Consider the following 10357-nt stretch of genomic DNA (forward strand, 5'->3'; position numbering starts at 1 on the left):
AATGTGTCTCCTCCTCCAAGTCCATTTCCCTACCTGTGCAGTGCAGACAGTGATACCTCCAAGCTCTGTAAAGCACGGTGAGATCAAGGGGTGAGGGCTACTACATAACTGTGATGCATTATTATTCACCTGTGATCTTGTGGAATGAAAGGCGCTCTATGAAACCCAGAGAATGAACTATTATTATATCCATTTACAGCTTTTTATTGCAGGGATTTCTGCATCCTCCCTTCCAGCCACCTCACTGCGAGGGCAGCATCACATACTGGTGGCCCTTGCAGCGAGAGGCAGAGCAAAGGTGGAAGTGGTGGGGCTGTGTGAGCTCAGGCAATGCCCACCGTGCCTGTGATGAATCCCATCCCATCCCACTGGCACTGACCCTGTCTCCTTTTCTGCTTCGCAGGAATGCTCACCGACAGGGTACCTTGCATGGAGAAAGGGAGCAGAGCAAACCACGTCACTCCACTGAACGACACCAGCTGGTCCGCTCACCATCCCCTCTGGCTAAAAGTCAAGCAAATAAAGCAGCTTCCCATCACGAAGTCCCTCCGAGGAAGCCTCAGTCCCACGGGTGCCTTTGACCCAGAAGACAGCACATCATGGACCCACACAGTGTGCTCAGCATTCCTGCGACCACCCCCTCTTCTCCTCCAAGGAACGCTTTCTCCTCTTGGTTTCTTGCTGCGGGGATTTTTAACCCTGGTTTCAAAAACCACATGGACCAACATAGGTACTTTTTCCCTCCCTGACTTCAAAGTTCAGATATTTGAGACTGGACAGTGATATGGATTTTTTTTTTTTTCGAAAAACTGCTGTGGTTTTGCTGCTACACTAAGAATCGTGATTTGCATTGTATGGTTTTGGACCTATTCAAGTTTTGATGGGGGAAAGGGGTAATACTGGAGTAGCAACGCTTCAGAGTCATCTCTGTCCTACCCATGATGCACTTTTAAATGAAGAGTTAGAATATTTTATTGGCTAATATACTTTCCTTGTTATTTTTACAAAGGCCACCTTTATCCTTTCTAATGCCATATTTTCAGTGTTACACTTTTATGGCTTTTAATTTTTGATTTGACAGATGTAAGAAGCAGCATGAATAGTTTATACTGTGGTTTTTCAGAGACTGAATGCCAAGAGAACTCAGTAAATGTTTATTCTTCTCAGCTTTCTCTTTAAATTCCCCTAAATAGCGCCCCATTTGGGAACAGAGCAAGAGTGTTGAACTAAAGACCAAAATTCCCTCAAGGTGTAAAATAATCTGAGGGGAATATTTGCTGGGCGTCACGAAAGACTTGGATGAAATTTCAACCCTGATGGTTTTCAGTGATCCAGGAAGGCAGTGAGACAATCTCTCCATATGCATAGCCCTTTCATGATAATTAGAATGGTATGGACAAACCAATGAAAACAAGGGTAAAGTGAGAAAGATCCCCCATGATTCTGTTTCACTGTTTGCTTTCTCCTGTCATGGTTAAGAGAAATGTGCAATTCGATCCTCAATCAGTGGGTGGAGGATAACAGGGTAGAATTTACTTGTGTGCACTTGTACAGTTGTAGCCAAGAGTCCAAAAGTACACTAGAGCATGTTATACTGGCACTGAATTGGTAAGAGAGTCGTGGAGTATCCCATTCTGACAAATACAAAAAAAAAAAAAACAAAAACAAAACAAAACAAAAAAGAAACAAAACAAAACAAAAAAGCAACAAAAAAAACTAAAAAAATCCACACAAAAAATACAAAAAAAATAAAAACTAAAAAAAAAATTAAAAAAAAATCAGATCACCTTGTGATTCAGTGTAACTGTTTACTAACTCGAATAAAGCAATTGTTCACTCTCAAGTGTTCAGAGCACACCTTTTCTATAAGGCTGCTGCGGGGAAGTGAGGAGCAATTTGCAGAAGCAGTGTCTCTGATGGTTTCAGCGGTGCTGGGAGCAGGGTATCCAAGTCAGTTGAACCAGAGCCTTGTAGTGATGGTGCACTATGAGCACTATGTATATACTGTATTTCTATATTTTCCTTTGTACAGATTCACTTAAGTCAAGCTACTGTTTTACAGGTGCTCCTTATTTATTAGAGCTGTGAAAGCTTGGAAAACACACCGGGCGAGCAAGCTCGCTTTTTAAAAAAAAAAAAAAAAAAAAAAAAAAAAAGCAGGGGGGTAATCCAACAGCTCCTGAGTCTAGGGAGAGAGTTCAAAGAGATACTGATGAAACATCTTCAAGAGAGCAAGACACTAAAGCACCCTCAGTGTGCTCTGCTTTCCTTTTGGGCTTGCAACAATTTTCTCTCTCCCTGACTGGTGTCAGATTTATTAAAACAAAATAAATCTCCAAGAAAAAAAAATGCACTTAAATGTGCTGTTGTTTTATTATTATTATTTACTTTTTTCTTTATTTTTATTTATTTTTTTTTTTGGTGCATGCAGTTATTCACCCTTCTACCTGCCTGGTCAACAGATCAAGTGAAATTCACTCTGAAGTCTCAGAAACATATGCGTAAGTGTTCCTGGAGGCTGTGTCGACGTCCCTTCCATTTTTGCTCCTCTCTCATCATCTCTCAGCTTCTGCAATGTTCAAGGTGTGGGGAAAAAAAAACAAACAATGCACTTAGCAGTGCAGGGTTAGGCCCTGATCTTATAGAAGAGCCCCATATGGATGCTCTGGCTGCAGCTCTGGTCACTTCAAGGAGATCTGTGCAAGTTTGCTCATACCCATGCATTTGGGGCCTGTGTACGGAGTGTGCTCCGTGTGCCTTTTGTAAGGATGTAGGGCTTTTTATGCATCAGCTCCCCCTGAAATCAAGCCTAGGCTCTTCCAAGCACCAAACTCCTCCCAAATGCCCCCAAATTCTGCAACAGCAACGTATTTGCAGGCCCTGAGCTGTCTTGTAGAAGGCTGTTTGCTTCCCAGCTCTTGGCCGGCGCTGCTGATGGAGGAGGTTGAAATGTCCGGTGAGCTCTGTAACTTTTTGACTGATTTCATTAACCAGTCATGTAAGGAAAACAACAATAGCATAAGCACGCCTGCTTGGAAGGGCATGCAGAGCAGAGCTTGTCTTCCTAGTAAACAGCTTGCTACATCTCTATTTATTCATCTGAACTTGGCTGTAAAATGAAGGCCGTGTGTATTGATTTTGCTTTTGTCAGTGGTCCAGAATTGTTAGCACACATTTTCACTCCTCTGAAAAACAACAGACTCTTTAGAGAAATCTTTCTCTCTCGTGAGCTGCTTTTTCCAGAAATGGAATCAGCTTGTCAAAAACCATATAGAGGTATAGAAAGCAATCTAGGCTGAAGCTGGCTTCGTGCATTTCATGTGATCACAAACTTACCTGAGCTTTCCTGAAAATTTGCCTACATTATGCTTTTCAAACGACTTTCCCCAGAATTCAGAATCTGAACTGACTTAGTTGAATCAGTTCATTGTTTGCTATTTTAAAAATATCTACAGCTGCGTATCTGTGGAGAAATCTCCAAGTACACATAAACCTTCAGTGAAATGTAGACCAAATGGTATGATACATTATGCAAAAGAAACCTGCTTTATTTTTTAGGCCAAATCCATCCCTTGCATAATGCCAACAAAACGAGTGGAATTACACAAAGGATGTGAGAAGGTCCCTTGCAATTAACAGGAGCCCAGCAAAGGGATGCAGAATGTTGCTCACTCGCTGCTGACATTATTTATTATGGACTAAGACATAATAATCGAGCCAAGCCTTTTCCTGGAGAACTTACCATCAAGGAGCCAAAGAAAATCCCAGTGCACGGGGAGATACACGGGAAGGTTCCTGCCTGCAGCAGAAACGGCTCCAGCTATTGCACACGTGCAGTTTTCAGACGCAGAGGCCGTGTTCATGAGCAGAGGAGGCAGCTTTGCCTCAGGTCCCCAGCAGCCAGCCTTGTGTGCATCCCCTCATGCTGCCAGGCAGAGGGGGAGTTTGCTGCAATCGAGCCACCCCGGTCCTTCTGCTGGCACTGAATTTTTGCTGTCAGCAGGAGTCTTGCCCTTGCGATAAGAGGGGGACTTCATGCTGCAAACGCTCTGCATTAATCACCCCTGGTGTTGTCTTAGATGGGTTTGAGGGCTTCGTTTTTTTTCAGAACTGCTACACAATTCAGTATGTGGTTAGCCCAATTCCATGAATAAGAAGGTCCCATAAAATGAAAGGATTTAATGCTTTTTCCGTGCTAAATGATGGAAATAAATTTGCTTTGTTCAAATACGCACCACATGCCAAATTTGCAAGGATGCTTATCCAAGTCCGATATCCCATTCTGAGGTCCTTATTTGGACACCCAAATCAACACTCAGCCAAACACATGCACGAGGCATTTCAGTGCCATTTGGAGTGTCCATATATAGAACTGGATGCCCTAACTTCATTGCCTTTGTTTTAAAAATAGGCCTGGAATATGTAAAGGCATCATTTAATAACAACTATGACAAACATGCGGTGCTCGAACTCGGAACAAATTTGCCTGTGCCGGTGGGGGCAGGTTGCTTCCCCTGGAGTGGCTCTGGATTTACAGAGGTTTAATTGAGAAAAGAGGCAGCCCTTGAACTGCTCTGCTTTCCACTCCCACCCCAACCTGACTCTATGTTTGGGATCTGGGAGGACAGGAATGCGGAACTGGGGCATCATCCACGTGCTGAGAGTCATGAGAGAGTCAGAAATTGAGTTGAATCTGCTCCACATTAACTGCTCAGACGTCTTGAGATGGGCAGAACATCTTTAGGTTTGCACACATTTTACCTGTCGTATATGCGGTACTGGGCGAAGAAATGGCATGGGGCACTGAGCACCCATTTTCCACAAAGCGTAGGACATACCAGGAAAACAAAGACAGAGAGAGCTGTGAAAAAGCCAGCTGAAAACTGCTCCTGGCTGCTTTCCTTGCAGCGACGGTGGGAGCACGGCCCCTCGGAGCCCCGCGGATGCTGACTGCAGAGCGCTGCAGCGCCTCCGAGGGAGGTGGGGGTCTCTGACACAGGGATGCGCCTCAGCCTTTTTTGGCCAAGTCAAGGCCTGTCAGGACTTCAGCTTCAGTGACACTGTGAGAAACTGACCGAGCCACCAGGCAAAAAAGAGTAACTTAGACCGCTGATATTCTCTTTTCTTGAAGCCGTTCCCTGGTGTCTCTGCCATTACCTATCAAGTGGAGCAGGTGAGTGTCCCAGCCACTTCACCTGCTGCTCTCCTCAAATAGTTTTCCAAGAAGATATAAATCTGAGAGAGATGGAGCCAGGTGCACTGACCAGGACCTCTCCTTATGAATTAGGTAAGTATGTAAAAGTTGCATGTTCCTACCTGGGGTGCCCGGGCACATGGCTTTCACGGGAGAAGGGGCAGCCTCACCCTGCTTCCTATGGGGCCTGATGGCATGGCATCCACGTGACTTCGCTTTTCCTTTGCAAGACCTTGCTGGACCTAGTTAGGAAAAGGAAAAGGCTTGAGAAAGAAGCAATGCTGTCTTCTTTTCTAGAAAACTTTGTGGTTAGACAGCTTGCCGGGGGACTGGGAGACTCAGGTCCTCTCCCATTCTTCAGCTACAGGAATCAAGCCCATACAGGCTCACACAAAGCAAGGTGTTGAGAGAGACTCTCGTCCATTCCCATGTCCCAGGCCAGGACTGATGAGATATAAACTCTCCCGGCCTGCCCACTGGGACATGAGCTCTGCCAAGAAGGGCAGAACCACTCTTCACTCCTTGTGGAGGAGACACAAACCCAGCATCTGCAGGGCCAGGGCGAGAGAGCACAGCCCTCAGCTTAGTGTTGGAGGCTCTCTCCTGCAACAAGGATGCCTGCTTCTGCTCCCAGAAGGGTTTCAGAGCTGCTGCAGTAAATACTGATCTATGACAAGGCAAAGGGAACCTTCCCCAGCCATCTGAGGGCCCTGAAACACAGGGTCTGATGGGGACCACTTCAAGGATGTGCAGAGGAGGCTCTAGAGGGGATGATTTACAGCAGGGTCAGGTAGAGGAGCTGACACAAAGTCTGATTTTTTACAGACACCTTTCTTTTTTTGTGCAGAAGCACCTCAATGGACCCACCAGGGTCCTGGGTCCACCATCCTCTGGGCTGCCAGGGCTGCAGAGCAAGGCAGGGAAGTGCCCGGGACCGCAGCGGCTGTGGCAGTGTCACCCCATTAGCACTGGGATGCAGGTACCAGGGACGCAGGAGGCTGGCTGATTGCCTTCTAAAATGGCCTTTGGCACAGCATCCACGCTGCATGCATATGCTGGGATGTAGTGTTTTGGGGGGAGTCGGGGGCATCCCTCTGTCTAGCTTGTGGGTATCTTTGTAGGCACAAGCATAAGCAAGTGCCCCTGGATGCTGGGGCTTGCTGGCTGCTGCGTGCCTGCTGGAAAGCTCCAAGGGGATGATTTATGGCAGGGTCAGGTAGAGGAGCTGACACAAAAGGGTCGGCGAGGACGGGTGCCAGGCCACAGGCTTCTCGTCGGTCGACATCCAGGGAGCGGGGCGGGAAGGGGGAGCGTGAGTCGAATTCCTTAATAACGTGAATTATAAAATCATTTCCTGTGTTAGGGGTTAGGAAAGAGAGTGAAGGACCCAGAGATCTTCCAAACAGAAAACAGCTTTTGTTAAGGCTTTTGGCCTAAGGAGTTTGGGGGGGTGGGGTGGGAAGGGAAAGTGCTGGCACATTTTTGGCTTGAAGCCTCAGACAACATATTTTTTATTCTAGTCTTTATTTTTCAAAATAAAATCATTGCAAGGCAGCGACAAAGAGGGGGAAAGAGGATGGAATTAGGGGAATAGTACCCAAGTATTTCCCCTTTCTTTCTGTTCCTGCCATTATTATACAGTGTCTCCTTTATTATATACAGTAGCTGGATTAGCCCAAAGGCTGGGAATGCAACGAGATCCTTTTATACTTATTGATCCTTTTTTTTAGAGAGATTGTTTTCATGAAAGTTCAATTCACCTTTTTTTTTTTTTAGCTTTTTAGTCTAACTGCTACACATTTTACCCTGCTTCTTTGTGAAATGCTAAATCCATCGGTAGGTTTTAGTTTTCCTGGTGTAACTTTTCAGAAATTGTATATCTGCATAGCAACCCCACTGCAGGCAGCTTATGTCACGGTATCACATGTCAGAAAGATGAAAAGAACTCCAAATCTGAGCTGCTCCACAAACTTACGTCCCTGATTCCCGGGCATATATCTTCTGTACTTAATGTAAGTGTCAGGAAGGCAATTTCAAGGCCAGAGAGGTGCAAAGTTTTATCTGGTAGATGACACAAAAAGGAAAAAAAAAAAGGAAAAAAAAAAAAAAAGACACATGACCTCAGTTCAGCCTTGTGTGGACAATCAAATGAGAAACAAAGATTGTCTTTTTCCTCCCCTACCCACTCCCCCCGGCCCCCACCTTCCCATGTCCCTGTTGTCTGCTTCCAAGTGCAACTTGAGCCTGGATCCCGAGCCCAGTGTCCAGATTAGAGATTGTTGACTCAGATTTAGTGGTGAAACTTGAGCCGGACCCTGCTGATGGCATAGCCTTGAAGGAGCAGGTTTACTCCAAGCCAAAAGAGAGATTACATGTCAGATGAGAGCCTGCCTTTTCTTTATCACAAACTTCCTGATCTCCTTCTGCTTTAATAGCGCTCCCCCCTCGCCCCCCCCCCCGCCATGTGCCCACTTTCAATTTCTTCTATAGGGTGTCATAAATCAGGAAATTAACAAGTGTGTAGCTGCCCTTTGCCACAGGCAGAGACAATGAGCTTTCTGTGTTTTTAACCAGTGGGTAGCACTTAACATAATCAATGGAGAGCTACGTGCAGAAAGGATGAAAAATTGGGTCTTGGTCTGACCACTTACAGGGTATTTCTCATCACCCAGGCAAGCTGCTTTTATGAGAATATGACATGCCCTGGAAGCTTGCTCTCCATTTTGCAGGAGAGTCATTAAAAGAAATCATTACATGTTTTTTTTTGTTCCTTGGCACACACGCTGCTTTTCCTTGGCTTCTGATTTCATCCATCTTTCAGGCGCTTCGTGCCTTTAGTAATTTATGTGCAAGATTTTTCCAAACCTCCAAATGTTTTTCCATTTGGCAAACTGTGTCCTGAAGCCTCCACAGAATGTAACTGTAGAGTTTTCTTGTACTTCAAAACATGAGCCCTGTTAGCACAAAGATGCATCTAATACTTGTAATCCTGTGCACAAAAGCTATAAATTCATATAGGACAATCAAAGATGTTGTTCCTTCTTGTCAGTCTTTACCTGCTTTGTTGTTGTAACCCTTTACTTCATACACAAAAGAAAAATTTGTCTACCAGCATTGTTGTTTTCTTTAACTATAGTTTTTGGAAGCTTTACGATACCATATGGAGAACTATTTTATTCTGCTGCTGGTGGCTTTCTCGATACTGGCTATAAATTAGATAATTTTCCTTGTGTCTGATAGCCTGCACTATCAGTCAGACACATTTGCCCTCACAGGAAAATCCAGGAGAATTTGATAGAAAGTGATAACCTTTCCATCGTACAGAACTTAATAGAAAATTTTATCCCCACTCTAAGACTTACAGCGGTTGTTTAAAAAAAAAAAACATGCGGTTTCCACCCTCCATTAAGTTCGTGGGCTTGCAGGCTGTTTTTTTACAGAAGTCTCCTCACCTTGCTTCTGTCCAGCCCCCCTGGGTTCTTCTGAGAGGGACACGCACCAGCGGGTACGCTGGCTGGGATCTTTGAGGGTCCCAGGGGGACCAGGGGGTCTGGGGAGGCTGGCTGCATGGGTGCCCTTGAGGAGCTCTCCCAGCAGGATGGGCAGGGGCTCAGAAAGCTGTTTGGTTGATGTGAGTTGTACTCTGGGCTGCTGCGGCTTTCTTCAGGAATGCAAACCCAAGGGGAGACTTCATTAAATGTTTTTTTTTATAATGCGGTCCAGTGAGTGACATCCCTGAAATGGCAGGGTTCATAGCCACGAGGAAAGAGATCTGTCTTCTGCCCTCCACGCACATGAGAAAATATCAGGCATTGAGGATCAGCCACAGGGCCTTTTCTTGTATTTGTTTATTTTTGAAATCCCTGAGTAGTTTACAAGGTTGCACTACAAAACACTTCCATTTGTCGAATAATCCCAATTGGACTAAGTTCCTGAACAAAGAGTCTGTTTTGCCAGCAGAAATGGGTCCAGATCAGGCCTAACGTATTATTTTCACTGAGTTGTGCTCCATCACTCCTTCTCGGCATGTACTGCCCTGCTTGCCCTGGAAATAAATGCTCAGTGAGACTATAGAATAACTGGTGGGATAAGTATCTTCTACAGTTGTTCACCCAAACGACTGCATCTAAACTGAATTTATATGGCAAGAACTGTGCATGTTTCACCGAAGAAAGGCCAGATCTCCTCTCAGCTAGCACAAATCCGTCGACTCTTTCAGAAAGAGTGATTCCTAGTCTGCTCTGGTATGGGAGGGAGGTGAATCAGAGCAGTGTCAGGGACTTTGCTTTTAAAGGAACGAAGGTGAACACTGAGTGTTTGACAGCCCAGTCCTGCCTTCATTTACCTCTGTGTCAATCCACAGTAACTAGAGGGAAAGGTCGGTGGAATTGTTCCGCGATGGAGAACAGTCTTTTCTTTTACACATTTCCTTCTTCAGCCTGCTGAACTAGGGTGACATTTCTCTGAGATGCACATGACATCTGCATTAATAGCAGAAGACGTCATTGTGATCAAGGCTATTATGGTGAATTAATTGCTATTATATCACTTTAAAATAAACTATTCCCCGACTAAATCAAATTAAGGGTACTTTATCAGTGTAGGCATGAGACACATTTTCTTCTCATAATTTACTTCCTCTTAAGTGACTCTAGATTTTTGTTTATCTTATTGGGTTGATAAAGTACCCTGCGCAGTTGTCAACACACATTAAAAAATAATATCTAGCTGTCAAGGGAGAGCGTGCATGGGAAACACCAAGGACATGGGGATATCAAGCCGCAGCATTTTACCATTTCTACAGCTCTCTTTTTTTTTCTTTCTTTTTTTTTTTTTCACCTAGTTTTTATTTTGGACTGGCTGAGAGCTTTTCCTGCTCTCTCTAACTCCTCCACATTGCATCCAGTTTGCTCTTCCAGAACTGATCGACTCGTACAGCAGGTCACCACCCCTGCTGAAATCAGCCAACAAGCCGACCATAACCCCAGCAGATGTTTGCGGTTTATAGGCCAAATGAGAGCCCTGCAGACCAGCGAAATACCAGCACCACAGATGTGGAACCTGGCCACCCGACACGAGCAACACAAAGCCCCATCCTGCCCAGCAGGGCTGGGACTTCCAGAGGAGCAGAAGGTCTGAGAGACTAATTAGCCTGCAGAGCCA

General features: G+C 45.1%; 1 protein-coding gene across 5 annotated transcripts in view; it reads left to right on the forward strand.

Annotated features, from left to right (window-relative positions):
* The window catches only part of SOBP (sine oculis binding protein homolog), a 125927-nt gene extending 115759 nt beyond the window's left edge, over positions 1 to 10168 (forward strand). For 2 of the 5 annotated variants that reach the window (XM_083830186.1, XM_083830187.1), the window contains one exon: positions 404 to 2349. The gene's annotated coding sequence lies outside the window, so the exon portion shown is untranslated. Of the gene's footprint in view, positions 1 to 403; positions 2350 to 2431; positions 5288 to 6041; positions 6155 to 10037 lie in introns of those variants that run through there. The other 3 variants (XR_014582020.1, XR_014582021.1, XR_014582022.1) reach the window with 3 other exon arrangements.
* Positions 10169 to 10357: the final 189 nt, after the last annotated feature.

Source organism: Anser anser (assembly GCF_964211835.1).
Source record: "Anser anser genome assembly, chromosome: 3".
Classification (NCBI taxonomy): Eukaryota; Metazoa; Chordata; class Aves; order Anseriformes; family Anatidae; genus Anser; species Anser anser.